At 36.3% G+C, this 14,705-nt stretch overlaps 1 protein-coding gene across 3 annotated transcripts in view; it reads left to right on the top strand.

Moving 5' to 3' along the window:
- SPOCK3 (SPARC (osteonectin), cwcv and kazal like domains proteoglycan 3) overlaps positions 1 to 14,705 on the top strand; it is a gene marked incomplete at both ends in the record, with an annotated part of 168,865 nt that overhangs the window by 46,886 nt on the left and 107,274 nt on the right. The window lies entirely within an intron of this gene.

Raw genomic sequence — 14,705 nt, 5'->3', positions numbered from 1 at the left:
TCTTGTGAGAGTAGACAAACAGTGGAATAGGTTGCCTAGACCTGGAGTTGGAATCTCTGTTCCTAGAGATACTCAAAGTTTGATTGGGCGTGACTCGGTGCAGCCTTTTGTAATTGGACATGCTTTAAGCAGTGGGTAAGAAGAGATGATCTCCAGAGGTTGTTTACAACCTAGATTTATTTTATGATTATATGGAAAATTAATATTAAATAAGAGACTTTACTGTACTTAAGAAATACAAAGAAACCTTGTTCCCTAAACAGTTTGTGATAATATTTTGTGTAATTTGTGGATGTAAATTGCAAGCTTTAAGTATTAGATCTGGTAGTGTTCTGTTGAGGAAGTTTACAAGATGTTCGCTTCTTTCCTTACTCAGAATGTGCAACTATTCATTATTTCCTAGCTTATTTAATCAGCAGGGTACAGGAAATACTTGAGGGAGAAGGATACAATAAATAAGTAATTTTCTTTTTAGCTGTAACACAAATGATACATAATTACCGAAGTTAAATTGTGGAATATGAGTTAGAAAAATTATGTGTATTTATGTGTACCTTACCACAAACACATAGATATATGCACTGGTTTATAAATTTCTGAATTGTTGCTAAGTGCTGCTACCAGACTGGGAAAGTTGCTTTCTAGTCTAGTTAAAAAGAATATAGAATGGAGGATAGACAAATTTTTATATCTTACAAAAGTAGTTTCCTTTTCTGTTGTGGTTGTCATACTGTCTCCCTTTATCTGTGTGCACAGTGGTTTTGGGGTAGTAGTTTCCCCGTCTCATGAGAGTAAATACATCTGTTTCTGTGTTCATCATAATAGCAAAGAGTAGACTAATTCTACCACCTTTCTTTTATCAGTCGGGTTTTATTTAAGCTGCTCTGCTGAGAAATTCTGAGACATATTTCTCCTCCGAGCCTTTTAAATGTTTTAGTACTGATGCTGCTGAGGCAACTATTTTTATTTTTTAAATTGGTTTAAATTTCACTTCATAGTGGCAAGAGGGGGGTGCTGGAGGAAAACACAATCTCAGGCCAGTGAGGCTGGTGCAGTGTTATCCACTTTTGGACCTACCAGTGTTGTTGGAGCATCTCTCCTAAAATCTAAGAGAGATGCTCTAGTAGAGGATTTAGGACAAAACTAAATTTTTTCAAAGGCACCATGATTTTCCTACAGTATTTCAAGGTCCACAGAGAAAACTGGACTCTGAATGCAGAGGCTTGGCATAAGGATTCAGATCCCAACTGAACTCACAGTCCAAAGCAGACAGGTTCTCTCAATTATTTAATAGGGAAGATTGTTGTTACAATGCAGTAGGTCATAGCTGTTGACCTGGAAAACATTTTCCTTTTTTTGCTTCTATCACCAAAGCAAACTACAGCTGATCCTGACAAAATGCGACTAGTTGAGGATGGGAACTCAATCTGCCTCTAAAGTATCACTGAGAGGAAACAAACTGAAATGTGGCTGTACTCAAGTGCCCTTTCAGGCCGTTTTTCTTTTCAGCTGAAGGAAGGTGGCACATATAGGCCATTAGAAATAATAAAGGATAGTCTTCAGCTATAGTTGCAATTTATATATATAAAGTGTGTTATTACTGAACATTTCCATAGACTGAAGAAGGGAGTTGGCATCTAGTCTTAAATGTTAGCTGTAGTTCTTGTTAGTGCTGAATTCACTGCAAAGATTTGGTATGTTGCTTTATTTTCCTTTTGTAACTAGCGCATTGACAGCCATGACATTCTGCTGCTGCTTGTAGCTAAGACAACTTGACATATAGAGTTTGTAGGTAAACACACAGTAAAGGCACTGAGGATTTGATCCCTGGTCTTGGTGTGTAACTTTTTTATTGCAAAACTTACATGACAGAGAAAGGCAATGATACGTGCAGTATTTTAGAGATTAGTTTTGTGGTAGGTCATGATTTTCTGAATGGTCATTAGCACTGTATCTGCTGCATTCAGCCATCATTCTCTATAACTATAGCTGCTTTTACTACCAAAGTCTTTCTGGTTTTACTTGTGTTCTTTCAGTGTACTTGATAGCTGCAAAACCTTTGCTTTTTACATGACAAATTGGAATCAAATATTAATGCCAACATTTCAAGGAAATGTCAGGCAAAGAGGACATGCAGACAGAAAGTCTGATTCTCGTTCCAGTTATGTAGTGTACTTCTTTCAGAATCAATATGGAATTAAATTAACAGAATAGTTATCCATGATGTTTTCTTTGTAATCTCATTTCCCTATTTGGAAATGGGAAGTCTCAGCTGTTTTCTACTAGATTGGTCGTCTCTGTGCCAAGCTTGACTTGGGCAGGGTATCTACTGGCAGAGACGTACAGTACCTTTCTGAATTTTATATGCCATATTTAATCAACCTAGTTTAGAAAAATACTTCATTTCTCTGGTGACATCACTGTAATATGGAAAGAAGAGAATGTGTTTAATTAGTGATAGAAGTATTATTTAATGTCAGTCTTTTAATAAGACAGGTTATGCTACTTGGTATTTCCTCATGAAGTAAGCTTTGAATACAGATCCTCTGTGTTAAACAAAAAGTAGTGGCAAGTAATTGCACCCTCTTCCAGCTATTAAAAGATCAATAATTATTTTTTGCGTTAGAGTTTATGATAGTATGAAAAATGCAAGTACAGGTAGGCTGGATATGTTCAGCAAATTGTTATAATTAGTTCTATGTCAAAGTCTCCTTTCCTGCATACTTTAAGTATGACTTTTCTTTTTTTTTTTTTTTCACTTATAGTGGTTAAAATAATGGTGAAGCCTGATCCCAAGGTGAGAAAAATATTTGGAAAAGCCTTAATGGGCCTATGTGGATTTTGGGTCAAGTCTGTGGGGAAATGTTCGTGAAATCTAGGTCTAGAAACTTGATATAGTAAAATGAAAAATGAGATGAGGTGATTTTCAACAGAATTTTTTTTTGACAGCATAACGCTGTGGAGATTCTTACAGGAATATAGACTGGGGTTTAGAGGTACTATAAAAAGAACATTTAATTTGATCTTTCATCATTTTTGCTCAGTTTAGGCTTTTAACAAAGATAAGTCTCATTAGAGTACTACAGAAAATTTCTGAACAGAAAAGACAATGGTTTTTTGTGAGAAGGAGTAGAGAGTTCTGTGTTTTCTCATCCATAGTATAGAGCACTGCATCAGGGCTTAACTCAGAAACTAAGAGGGAAAAAAAGATTAGGAAGAGGCTGAAGTTCACAAATTGCCTTCTATTTGGAAAGATCCCAAAATAAATTGCACTGTATGCTGTACAAATGATTAGCATTTGGCAACACTGGAATTAATCTCATTCTGGGGCAGGATACAGCAGATTTTTAGTGCTCAGCAATATAATTCTATTTTAAGGCAAATTGAAGACTCTCACTGTTCCTGAAGCACAGGGAAATCTCAAGAATGCAGAATGCAATTTCCTAATTGGATACCAAAAACGCTAATCTTCCTTTTCAGCGGGTGTGTGTGCGTGTGCGTGCACGCGTGTGGAGTTGTGTCAGTTGTAATTATAGCTGCCAAGAATTTAGCCAAAGGAAAATAGTCAAGTCTTCAGTGTTTAGTCCCTCTGAAGTAAAAATGCTTCTAACAGCATAGTCCTTTCTGATACACCGCTGCTCTCAGTTCAGCGTGGACTTGGTGTGTCATGTACTGAAGCATCAGCAGGGTTTCCTGCAGCCAGTGGGATTGTCCTCTGTCAGTCGTCCTGGCAAGGTCCAAATCTGCTAGGTTTGAGATTAGAGGCCATAATAACCTGACATAAGACCTGAGGGACTGGGATAACAGAATACTCTTGTAGATGGGAAAGGAGGATGATGCTAGGGGTGCAGTAAGGTTGTGAAAGCAGTGTGATCTAATTTCTTTGACTGTTAAATAATCGTTTGTCTTGGTTGTGGCATTTTATTGTAGTAGTTCACAGAAATTTGGCATTGGCAGTTTGCAGTTAAGAATCAAGCATTGTGATAAGCATAGCTTTTTAATTTTCGTGTGTGTAAACTGAGTCCCTTAGTAGAATCGGTGAAAGGGAGTTAATATGCAAACATTTACCTGGTCTGAAAATATTTGTGCTGATGTCTTTGAGATCTGGAGAAGCCCTAAAGGCTGAAATAAGTAAAATGTAATTTTTAAAGAAAAGACAGTGAAAAATTTCAAGGAAAAATTCAAAAGATAATGACTAAAGGTAAAGTAGGTGATTAGTAAATGAAATTTGGAGACTATGGTAGAGTCCATTAGTGCACATTGTAAGATGCTAAAGACTGCAGCAGGGTTGCCAGCCAATAGACTTTTTTCTTTCAAAAGTTTCTTGTCTTAAATTTAGGGTTGTTTTTCCTTCATCAGTTCCCAACACATGTAATGAGACTTAATTTTCTTGTGCTTGCTCTTTGCTGACATTTCTTACTGTAGAACTTTGTCCTGTCCTGTTTCACGTTCAGGATGTCTGTTGCCAGAGGATCTATACCAATGTTCTGGAAACCATTTAGGAATGGGCTGCTTCTTGATCATCGTTTTGCTCTTCTATAAGGGATGCATTGTGGAGCGTCTTACAGCACCACATGCCGAAGTTGATTGGAGTTTTTCCTGTAAAGCAGGAACTTCATAGTGTAGTGCATATAAAAACATATTTCAGAATAATGCAGTCACTAAGATCTACAAGAAATGGGTCAATTACTTTGAGTTAAATTTAGGTTGCATGTAAGAATAATTCCTTCAAGAAATTCAACACTTGGTGATATACTTGTTCATTATTCTGTGTGAATTTATTAAAAGAACAATGCTGGTATTTCTAAACTTCCATTTGTGCTTAAAATTCTGTAGATTCCCTTACTGAATTACTTCCCTTCCTTTGAACACTTTTATTTATTCTTTAAGATTAATTAGGAAAAGTTACTGCTTTAGGGTCTGCATATAGAATTGTTCTTGTCTGAATAGCTGCTGTTATTCACAATGAGAATGAAGCCAGTCTTTGCTCTTAACAAGAATGACTAATGGCTTTATTTTCTTTAGAAACCGTGGAAGATAGCCATTTTGGAGGAGAACCATTCTTCAGTATATTCCCTGAGGAAAAGACTATTCTGATGCAGCAGATTTGACAGATAACATTTAGTGATTAAAAACAGTCATAAAAACCACATGGTACCAACATGTGGTTCTGCACATACTGTCACGTCTGCGCCATAAAGATGTTAAGGATGATGTTAAGGGTAGTATCTCTATATATTCAGGAAAAAAAGAGACCCCCATTTTCTTGTCTTCACTTGCTGAGCTAAGATGTCTGTAAATAAGCAGATGATGTCTGGTACATTTGCATGCCTAAGAGAAGAGCACTGTAGGAGCTGACTTAGAGAAGCTTCTTTAGGACCATTCCCAAACGTTTGGACTAAAACTAGGGCTAGATCATCTGCTCTGAAAAGTGAAGGATCTGGAGGGCACAGCAAATGTTTCACACACACAGATTTCTTGCTATATCTGGGAATATTAATAGGGGAAGCTGAACTGGTCTGAGCCTTTTTGCTGCTGCTACCCCTGCTGTTAGTAAACCTACAGATGCAGTTTGAAAGACAGAGGGTGGCCGCTCTTTCTCAGCTATTTTAGGGTTTCTGTAGACACACAGTAAGTAGGGTGTTTTGACTCTTTCATGTTTCTCTGTAACATATCCTGATTTTCTTGGTATTTTATGAAAGTTAATATTTAATAAAATAGTTTTAATACATGTTAATGAGTTGGGATACAGAGTATCTTAGGTAGTATTTACTTCATGTGGGAATTTCTTAAATTGTTTTTCACCACACATGGTTAATATATCGAAACAACCTTAACTCTCCATAACACAGGCATTATGGGTGGAGTTAGGAAACAAAATATGTGTGATTTCTTTAAAATTAGTTTACTTTTATTTGGGATTCTTAAACTTCACTGTCAGTAGGATTCAGCCTAAACTTCTTGTCTTGTTTATCTACCTGGTATCACCATCATACATTTTATTTGAAACTGTTGCAACTCTCTTGCCTTAACTTAGCATAGGTTTTGGTAAGGGAGGAAATAATTGGAATGTGCAGTGTTGTCAATATTTTTACTATTTAATATTTGCAGTTACAATAATGAAAAATGTCACAAGACAGGTGTTTCTTTAGGGATGAGGAAATTGCGGACGTGCTAGAACTAGCGTTAGAAAAATTGGAACATTGGAAAGCTTTTTGAGACAGCAGCCTCTGTTGATTTGTCTGAGAAATATTGTAGTGTTATATTAATCTCCACTATTATAAACAGAACTTTTCTTGGAAAGAAAACATCTGATTAGGTAAAGTTCAGAATAGGTAAGTAATATAATGAGTTGTGAATTTTAGACCTAAATTTCACTTTAAATATAGGTTGAATGAGCACAAACCTTACTGGATTTTTGTTACAAAAGCTGGCATGTTTTTGAAAAGAAGTTGTAGGTGTGAAGTACATATCTTAAGGAGATAAATGAAAGCCTAAATTTCTTCTTAAGCACATGGGACATTTGGCTTACAAATATTTTTCTAAGAAACGAACCCTGACTTGGTTTTGTTTAAACAAACTGACTAAGATATGCCAGTGAAATTCCTTTCATCTGTAGAGTAACTATTTCTTTTCAGTGAGATAGCTGATCTTTTCCAAATGTATCTAGTGATGAAACGCAATTCAGCTATATATTGCTTGCTGAAATACGTATTTTCCCAAATCATATGATATACTAATATTACTGTACTAAATCACCTATCACCCTGAAATCTGTATGTGCTTTTTCTGTCTTGTTCTTAAGTTTGCTAAATTTGTACTTTTCTAATGTTGGCAAGAAGTGTGGGAATTTCGTTGCATCTTACAAATCAAAAGGGATGACTGAGTTACTTAGAGCATAGTTCTTTTTTCTTACCAACCTTATTTTCTCTTGTCTGTATACTTGTTCTGTTATTGACATTAAACTGCGTGACATCTTATTTAAATTCCTTAATTGTAGATCCTAATTATCTTCTTAATATCTGTGTAGCTGTCTTGAACTGAGTCCAGTACTTTTAACTGTTTCCCTCTGTTAAGTTGCAAACTTGTTTTAAATGTATGGTTTTCCTTCCATCCTATTTTCTGTTCTTATTTGCTTTGTAATGACAATAACACTGTAATTCCTCTCTCATAATATTTTGTATTCCTTAATTTCTTCCATTTTGGACTGTTTTCACACTAGGGTGTTCTTTGTCTCCATGGCAGTGAGAGGTAGACTAGAACAGTGTTCCGAGCCTTAGTGTGAGAGACTTTTTTTTTTCTCCTCTGGTGGGAGAAGCATACCAAAATTCTGTCCATGCAACTGGCATGATATGGTAGATCTCCTGATTATCTTTGTAATTAATTTTCTCCAGGCTGAAAAACAAACAAGCAAACAAAAGCAGTGTCAACAAAAGTATAGCATCTGTTTTGTAACTATTCCAGGTTTTTATCCCTGACATGCTAAAAAGACAAAAATTTTCACCTTCCTGAATGAAAATTGATGAGTAGTGCTTTTTTTCTCTTGCTGTGGTCAGGTATGTTTAAAAAAGTGTTTTCCAAAAGCTGCATAATGGCCAATGCCTTTTCAAATCCTTCCTTAGGCATTTGGTTGACCTTTAAAACCTAGACTTCTTACTGTCCTTGTGCCCTCTGTGTGTCCTTCACATCTTACAGGATTTCTGTGCTGAGTATGATGCAACAGTTTTTATAGCTGCATTATACAAAAGAAGGCGGGTGGAGAGAGGGGGAGAGAAGAGTTTGAAAAGACAAGTTCCATGAGCTCCTGTCATTTGTGGAGTAGTGCAGCATTTGACACAGAAGGTGCGTTACACCCACCATTCTCGCCTTGTGCACAAAACTGTTACTTCATTGTACAAGGCTCTCAGGCTGTTCAAGTACCCTTGGTGGGTCTCTGCATGGAGTATTTCTTTCTTAGCTTTTATTTTTTAAGATGTTAGCTGTTTATGCCAGTTTCCAGAGATCCCCTTTATACAGTTCACCATTTTTTTTGTAGACACAAACCATAACCTCTCAATCATGTTGTTACACTCTTTCAAGCCCCACAGATGCGATATGAGCTCCCTGCGTAGTCTGTTACTGTTCTGCCACACTTGGCTGTGCTGTAGCATTGTATGCAGAAATCAGGGAGTAATTTTTGCCCTTTTTGCCTTGGGCTGGTGCATTAGTGAAGTGGTACCTGAGGAAGTGGAACAGCAGTTGGTGTGTGAAATACCTGAACAGGCATATGAAAGTCCTATGATAGTCTTTTACCTTACATATGTCATCTATTTTCTTTTTTTTTTCTCCTATTGTCTAGCAAATGTATTTTAAGGGCTTCCTCACAAGTTGAATTCTGAAAGCATAATAGGAAGAGCATGACCAGAACTTTTTGTACTTGTAGTGAAAAGATGGTTCATTATTTCTTTTATTCATGATGAGAAATATGAGATGAACTTCTAAAGAAACATTTTTTCAAATTTTACTGGGATTTAGAAGCTTATAGTATTTGTGCTTTGGTATTAATTCCTTCCTTTTCAAAATGTTTTTCAGTATTTTCTCTGTATTTCTGAATATATGCTTTAGTGAGCATTTGGTATTTCTTGGCAATACTGTGCTATTCAAACTTGCTGTTAGTAACGCTGCTAGTACCAAATAGGCAGCATCCACAGAAATCTTACTGAATGGGAGCTGTGCAACAGAGACAGAGAAAAATGGTGGCTCCTAGCCCAGCTTCATCAGTCGTACTAGAAGCATGAGGCAACGGAAGGGAGCAGGGTAAACATTAGATGTGGGGAGCTGAGTGCCAGAGTCACTGGAAGCAGCTATTGATTCTAATAGTGCTTTGCCAGCCCCATGAATGCAGGCCTCAGGGGTGGCATGGCCCAGGAGCTGGAGCCACGGAGGAAGCTGACATCAGCCTCCCTGGAGCTGGCACTGAACAGCAAACCAGTGTCCTTTCACCTCTCAGTCCTGCACCCTGCTCATGGAGGCTGGGTGCCAGACAAGTAGAAAAAGAGTTTTGCAGCAAGGCTCTATCTTGCTTGCAGGTGTTTAGGTCTTTGCCAGAGGAACAGTCCTTATTTTGGAGTTTTTCTCATGTTGATTCTTTGAGTTACTAAACTGAATGTTATCTTGACTTCTTGATTCTCAGAAGTATTGATGTGAAGGGCCACTACCTTTACCTGTATCTGAGTACTTTGTGCACTGAACTCCTTGTGGTGGTTTTGGCTAAACTAATTATGTTTCTCATGGGAGACTTAATCTGGAGTCAAAGCTGGCAGAAGTCACTGTTTTGCTATCCTGTAAATATCTTCTGGACTTGTTTTCTTCTAATTTCATAAGTGTAATAAATGTGAATTTTTAAAAAAAATTTTTTTTTGAAACCTTGATTCACTAAAGAAGGGGTATTGCTCTGTGCAGTTCTTAAATATGGCTTTATGGGACGCATAACGGGTATTTCAGCTGCTGAGAAGAGGGAGATCCTGTTGAGAAGAAAGTATCGAGCCAAAAAATGTGCTAGCTACAACAGTCCCTGCCCTCCTGGAACTAGTTCTGTTCCTAGTTCTACTGCAGACCTGTAGCTATATGACATCACATAAGGTCTGACAGATCAAGCAACCTATTGAATGCATCTGGGACAATTAGTAAAAAATGTGCTAAGAAGCACATGGTCCATCCTGGCTTCCTGCCTTCACAGATGTTCTGAGAGATGCAAGATGCTGTGATAGTGAATATGGTGCTGGGGGGTGTGATATCTGCCTTATTCTCATGTGTGCACTATCCTGCATTTAATGGGCGAAACTAGCACTCTACATTTGTACAGCAGAGTGCTCACATGGCTTAAGATAGATCAAATGTCTGTGCAGGTCAGCAGAGATGAAAACCAGCATATGATAGGCAAGTGAGTATCCACATGCTGCTGAACAGCATGTCTGCATCCTGGATGAGAATTCCAGATTGGCTCAGGTTTCAGGTTGAGGAATTTTCCAGTACATAAGCATAATTTATGTTCCTGGTGCAACTTATGCTTCCTCAGTTATGGTTTATGTTTTGGGGTAGTACTCTCATTAGATGTGTGTATCTTAGTTATTCTGTGTGTGCTGTCTGTGGCCCTCATTTATTTGAGGAAACTACAGTATTTAGTACTGGAAGATCTCCTGTATGATGGCAGCTTTGTTGTTGTCTCATCCTTTTATTCATGTACAGTTCTCCACATGACCAGCAATTTAAGGCTTCGTAGGATAATGACAGTCTCCCTGACGTTAGACTGAAGGTCCTGGGGCAAAATACAAGTGGAAAAAAAATTTCTGCACACGTTGCATGCTTGCTTTTTCCTGCACTGGAAAGAGGTTGCTGCAGAGTTTTCAGATGACAACTGTACCCCAGCTCTTTCACCGAGAGTTAGGATACAAATGTATGTTACAGAGTCACTGGGGAGATTTGGGGCAGATGAGTCGAATGCTCTGCTATTGGTCTGGTGCTAAGACGTAAAGGGGAGATACTTGATGAGCTCAAGTTTGCTGCAGAAGTGAGCTTAGGCAAGGGGAGAGCTGCGATGTGGGACAGCAGGCTCAACTGAGTTGGCTTGTTGGAGTCTGAAAATAGCGCAGCTACCAAATTGCAAAGACCTAGCCTAAAAGAGGTAAAGAGCTTTCGTGTTGGATGAGAAGCAGATGTGTGTACTTGAGATGCGGATAGAAGAATTGGAATAGTAAGCCCATTAGGAACTCCTTGAAATTAAAAAGAGTGAAATACTCAATAGGAAAACAGCTAATGTCAGTGAGGAAAAAAAATCTAAATTTAATACTGTAGGTTTTAAGTTTTTAGGGAGCATGTGCAGCCAGAAAAACTTCTGCTTCTGAAATTGTCAGATGGAATTCCATGTCCCTCTACATATTAAAGTATGTAGCTCTTCTTTGTTGAAAACAAACCAACCCCTCTGTAGGAATAGGGAGGCCAGCAGTAAAATGTATTTTTTGCATTATGATAAGTCATATAAAATCTGAGTGGAATTTTGTTTGGGCAAAATTAAGTTTGCTGTTCAATAATGTTCAGGAAATCTTGTCTTTCCTGCTTTGGTAAATGTTAGAAGTATTGCTTATTGAAAAATTACTCTAAATGAAGCCTGACATTGAGCAGTTGCCTATTAGACTTCTAAAACTGATAGTTTGTAACTCATCATCAGTATAAATATATCAACATCAACATAAATAACAATATCCCTGTGTTGCAGCAGTGAAATTCTATTTCAATAAAATATAAGTTCAGAAAACTGCTTCAATTTTAGTGGATTCTCTGTTAAAAATCAGCTTTGATTTTAATATATTAGTTTTTATTGTATAGGTCGTAATAGAGCTAAAATGTTGCATACAAAACAAGGGCTGAGTTTTCTTTATCCAGTTTTTCAGGTCAGCCTTGGTCTGAAGGTACTTGTTCCTTCCTTGCCCTTGGACACCTGCTCTTCTCTGAGTCAGTCATCCTATCTACCATGTATTACTATGTTCTTTAGAATACAGATTTCTGTTCAAGTGATGCCATCATCTACAGAAAAAATTTTAGAGGAGAGATCACTTAAATAATGCAACAAGTATGCTACAGAGGAAAGAAAAGTAATAGGATCATAGGTTCTATGTCTATTGAAAAATGAAAACTTCCACTGCATAGCTACATTGTCATGTGTAGGTTAGGATTTTTGTTGTTTGGTTTTATTTTCCATTGAGCTGTTTTCTCTTTTACCATACTTAAATGTGTATTTTCTAAAACTTATTACATAACTCCTTTTTAAGAATGAGAGAATACATATAGAAGAACATTGAAGTCCAAAAAAAGCAACAAAAGTGTTCAAGGCAGAGTATTTTTTTTTTCTATTTTTTAGTGTCTTTTCTGATTAAGCTGCTGTTTTGATTCCTTTGGTTGGGTTGTCAGATTTTCAGATGACATTGATGATTTCTTTTTATAGTAAGACCTTTCCAGAAAAAAAAAAAAATTAGTCTCCAAGTGCATAAATAATTGTAGCATGAGCTTAAGTTCTTAGAAACACTTCATCACTATGACCCTGAATGAGTGTAATGCTTAAACATGCATAATTTTAAGGCATGGATATTAAACTCGTTGAAATCCATCATCCATGGCTATTAGAAGTGCTTTGTGTCTTTCAAAGAGACACTTGAAAGAAATACTGACATTTCACAGTTCCAAGTAGAGCAGTAAGAATGAATTTTCTGTTTAAAATGTATGAATAATTTTGGCTGGAAAGTGTTGAAAAAGTGGTATGATTACTGTTTCAAATCTGTGGCTTTATTCTGTGAACATTTACAACTTTCCCTTTAGCATGCTCAGGACAAAGGCAGGGAAGCCCCTGAAGAAATTTGGAAGACTGTCCTGAGATCCTGAGACCTTGCCTTTTGCTTTTATAGATTGTTAAAGGATGCGTTACCTAGAGATGCTGTGATGCTACCCAGCCTTCACTGTAAACTGTGTATTCCTTCATTCTGTTTTTATACTAAAATGAAAATTATATAATGATCTTGATTACATTCTGCAGAGGATATTGAACATTATTATAGTCAAACTTACTGACTGAAGATCAGGAAAGGTCTGAATGTAACAGGAAGCCAGGTTCTTCTGCAGAAGGTTAGACAGCTTTAGGAATATTTGTAAAATAGTGACACTATAATTTATTAAAGCAATTTCTTTACTTAATCTGACAATTAACAATTTAAATTGTTTGTAGAGGCACATAGGCATTTTGTTTAATATATCCAACAGTGGATTTTATTTAAATAACAGCTGATTGGAAAAAATAATTCTTTAGGAAAATCAATGTAAGTATATATGGTTTATGGGTATTTATATTTTGGATTTAAGATAGAAAATTCCATGCCAACTGTAATCCATTCAAATCATAGTACAATTAATAAAAACAAAACCACGGACACAACCTACAAAGACAATAGAGAGGTAGGCATATTGGGGAGAAGAATACAGAACAAAACAGTGTTGTGTTGTGTATAGATCCATAATGCTGCTTCATCTTGAATGCTCTGCACAATTCTAGTTGCCAGGAAAACTGACTTGGAAGAGATTCAGAGAAGGGTAACAAGAAAGGTATGGAGTTGCTTTGTAGACAGAAGTAAGTCAGCAAGACTTCTAACAATGCCTGAGGGATGATATATTTTGGGATCTGTGAAGTTGTCTGCTGTATAGAGATGAACAAGAATTGATTTATCTTCTGAATGGCTTGAGGCCAACTTGAGAACATGTAATTTATACAAGCCCCACTTGTATAGTCTTCCTTAAGCAAAATGCAGGATGCTTTGCCTTGGGAGGGATTTTTGTCACACTCAGGATGACTTCTCTTTTGTTCTAGTAGCTTTATGTTCTAGATATTTTAATTTTTCATCGTTTTAATAATAACAACCCTGTTTTCTGCACAGGTTCATTGTGGATGAACATTGTTGATGTAGTAGAAATGGAAAGAGAATCTACCACTTGATGTTTTTTCAATAATTTTAAGTTTTGCCACTCTGGCGTGATTCATGGAACAGCATTGCATTACAGCTGGTTCAAACCTGTTCAGAACACCACTGTAGAAATAACATTATAGTGACTATTAGGGAGAATATTTGAAAAATGCTGTCATAATTGTAATTTCTGCTTATTTCTCATGTGATTAAGAAAAAAATATATGCCTGTGTGTATTTTATTACTTTAAAAATATAGTAATTAAAAAGGCAAATAACATTTGTTCATAGATTGTTAATCTATGCAGCACCAGAGTGAAGGAATTGGTAAGTATTGGTACAGAAATATGGTTCTATTTTGCACTTCCAGATTCTGCTCACTTCTTTCTTTGTCTTTCAAAGCACACATTTTCGTAACATTTTTACTAGTAAAACATAATCAGTCAAATACAGTTTAGGCTGCAACCACTTTTTTTTCCTCTTTTCTTTTGGGGTGAAAACCCAATGAGTGTTCTGTACCTGCAGAGACGTATTTGGGGCTTGATCATTTTTAACTTCTGACTGTGTGGCTTTCACAACTATATGCGATTCACATTTTCTCCATAGTTAAATATTTTATAAAGTGAGGTTTTTTTAAAGTGATCTTTTAGCAAGAGGGATGAACTGCTGGATTTGAACAGTGCACCCACTGCATTTTGTTAAGTTTAATTTATGCAGACTTTACAATGTTTGTTACAATCTTTTAAATATTTTTTTCTAGAGAATAGTTAGTTAGATTAAGACATAATAATAAATAATTCCAGGTATCTTTTGTGCCACCTGTTATCTGAGATGTGTAGATCAATCTGTTGTCTTGGCTATGAATTCATAGTTTATTACCAAATTTCTCATAATCTTGAAAGCAATTTATTTAATTCAAGTTTTTCCTTCGTGGAATTGAAGCCTAATACAGCTGATGACATAATTAGGAAGATATTTTATGTTTATGAAGATGATTTGTAGAAAATAGAGCTAATTAGACTGACTTAATGAAAGATCTTGCTAATGCACTTAAAACTGCAGAGCAAATTACTTTCCTAAAATTCACATATTCTTTAAAATAGCTGTATTTTATTGATGATGACTTTGAAGTTTTACTTTCGAAAAATTATGCATTGAAAATGTAATTAAGTTTTTCAATACCTTAGAAGTTAAAGTACAGCAAAACTATTGTAACATTTT

The sequence above is a fragment of the Coloeus monedula genome (genome assembly GCF_965178545.1).
Source record: "Coloeus monedula genome assembly, chromosome: 5".
Classification (NCBI taxonomy): Eukaryota; Metazoa; Chordata; class Aves; order Passeriformes; family Corvidae; genus Coloeus; species Coloeus monedula.
This window is presented reverse-complemented; position numbering and strand designations above follow the sequence as displayed.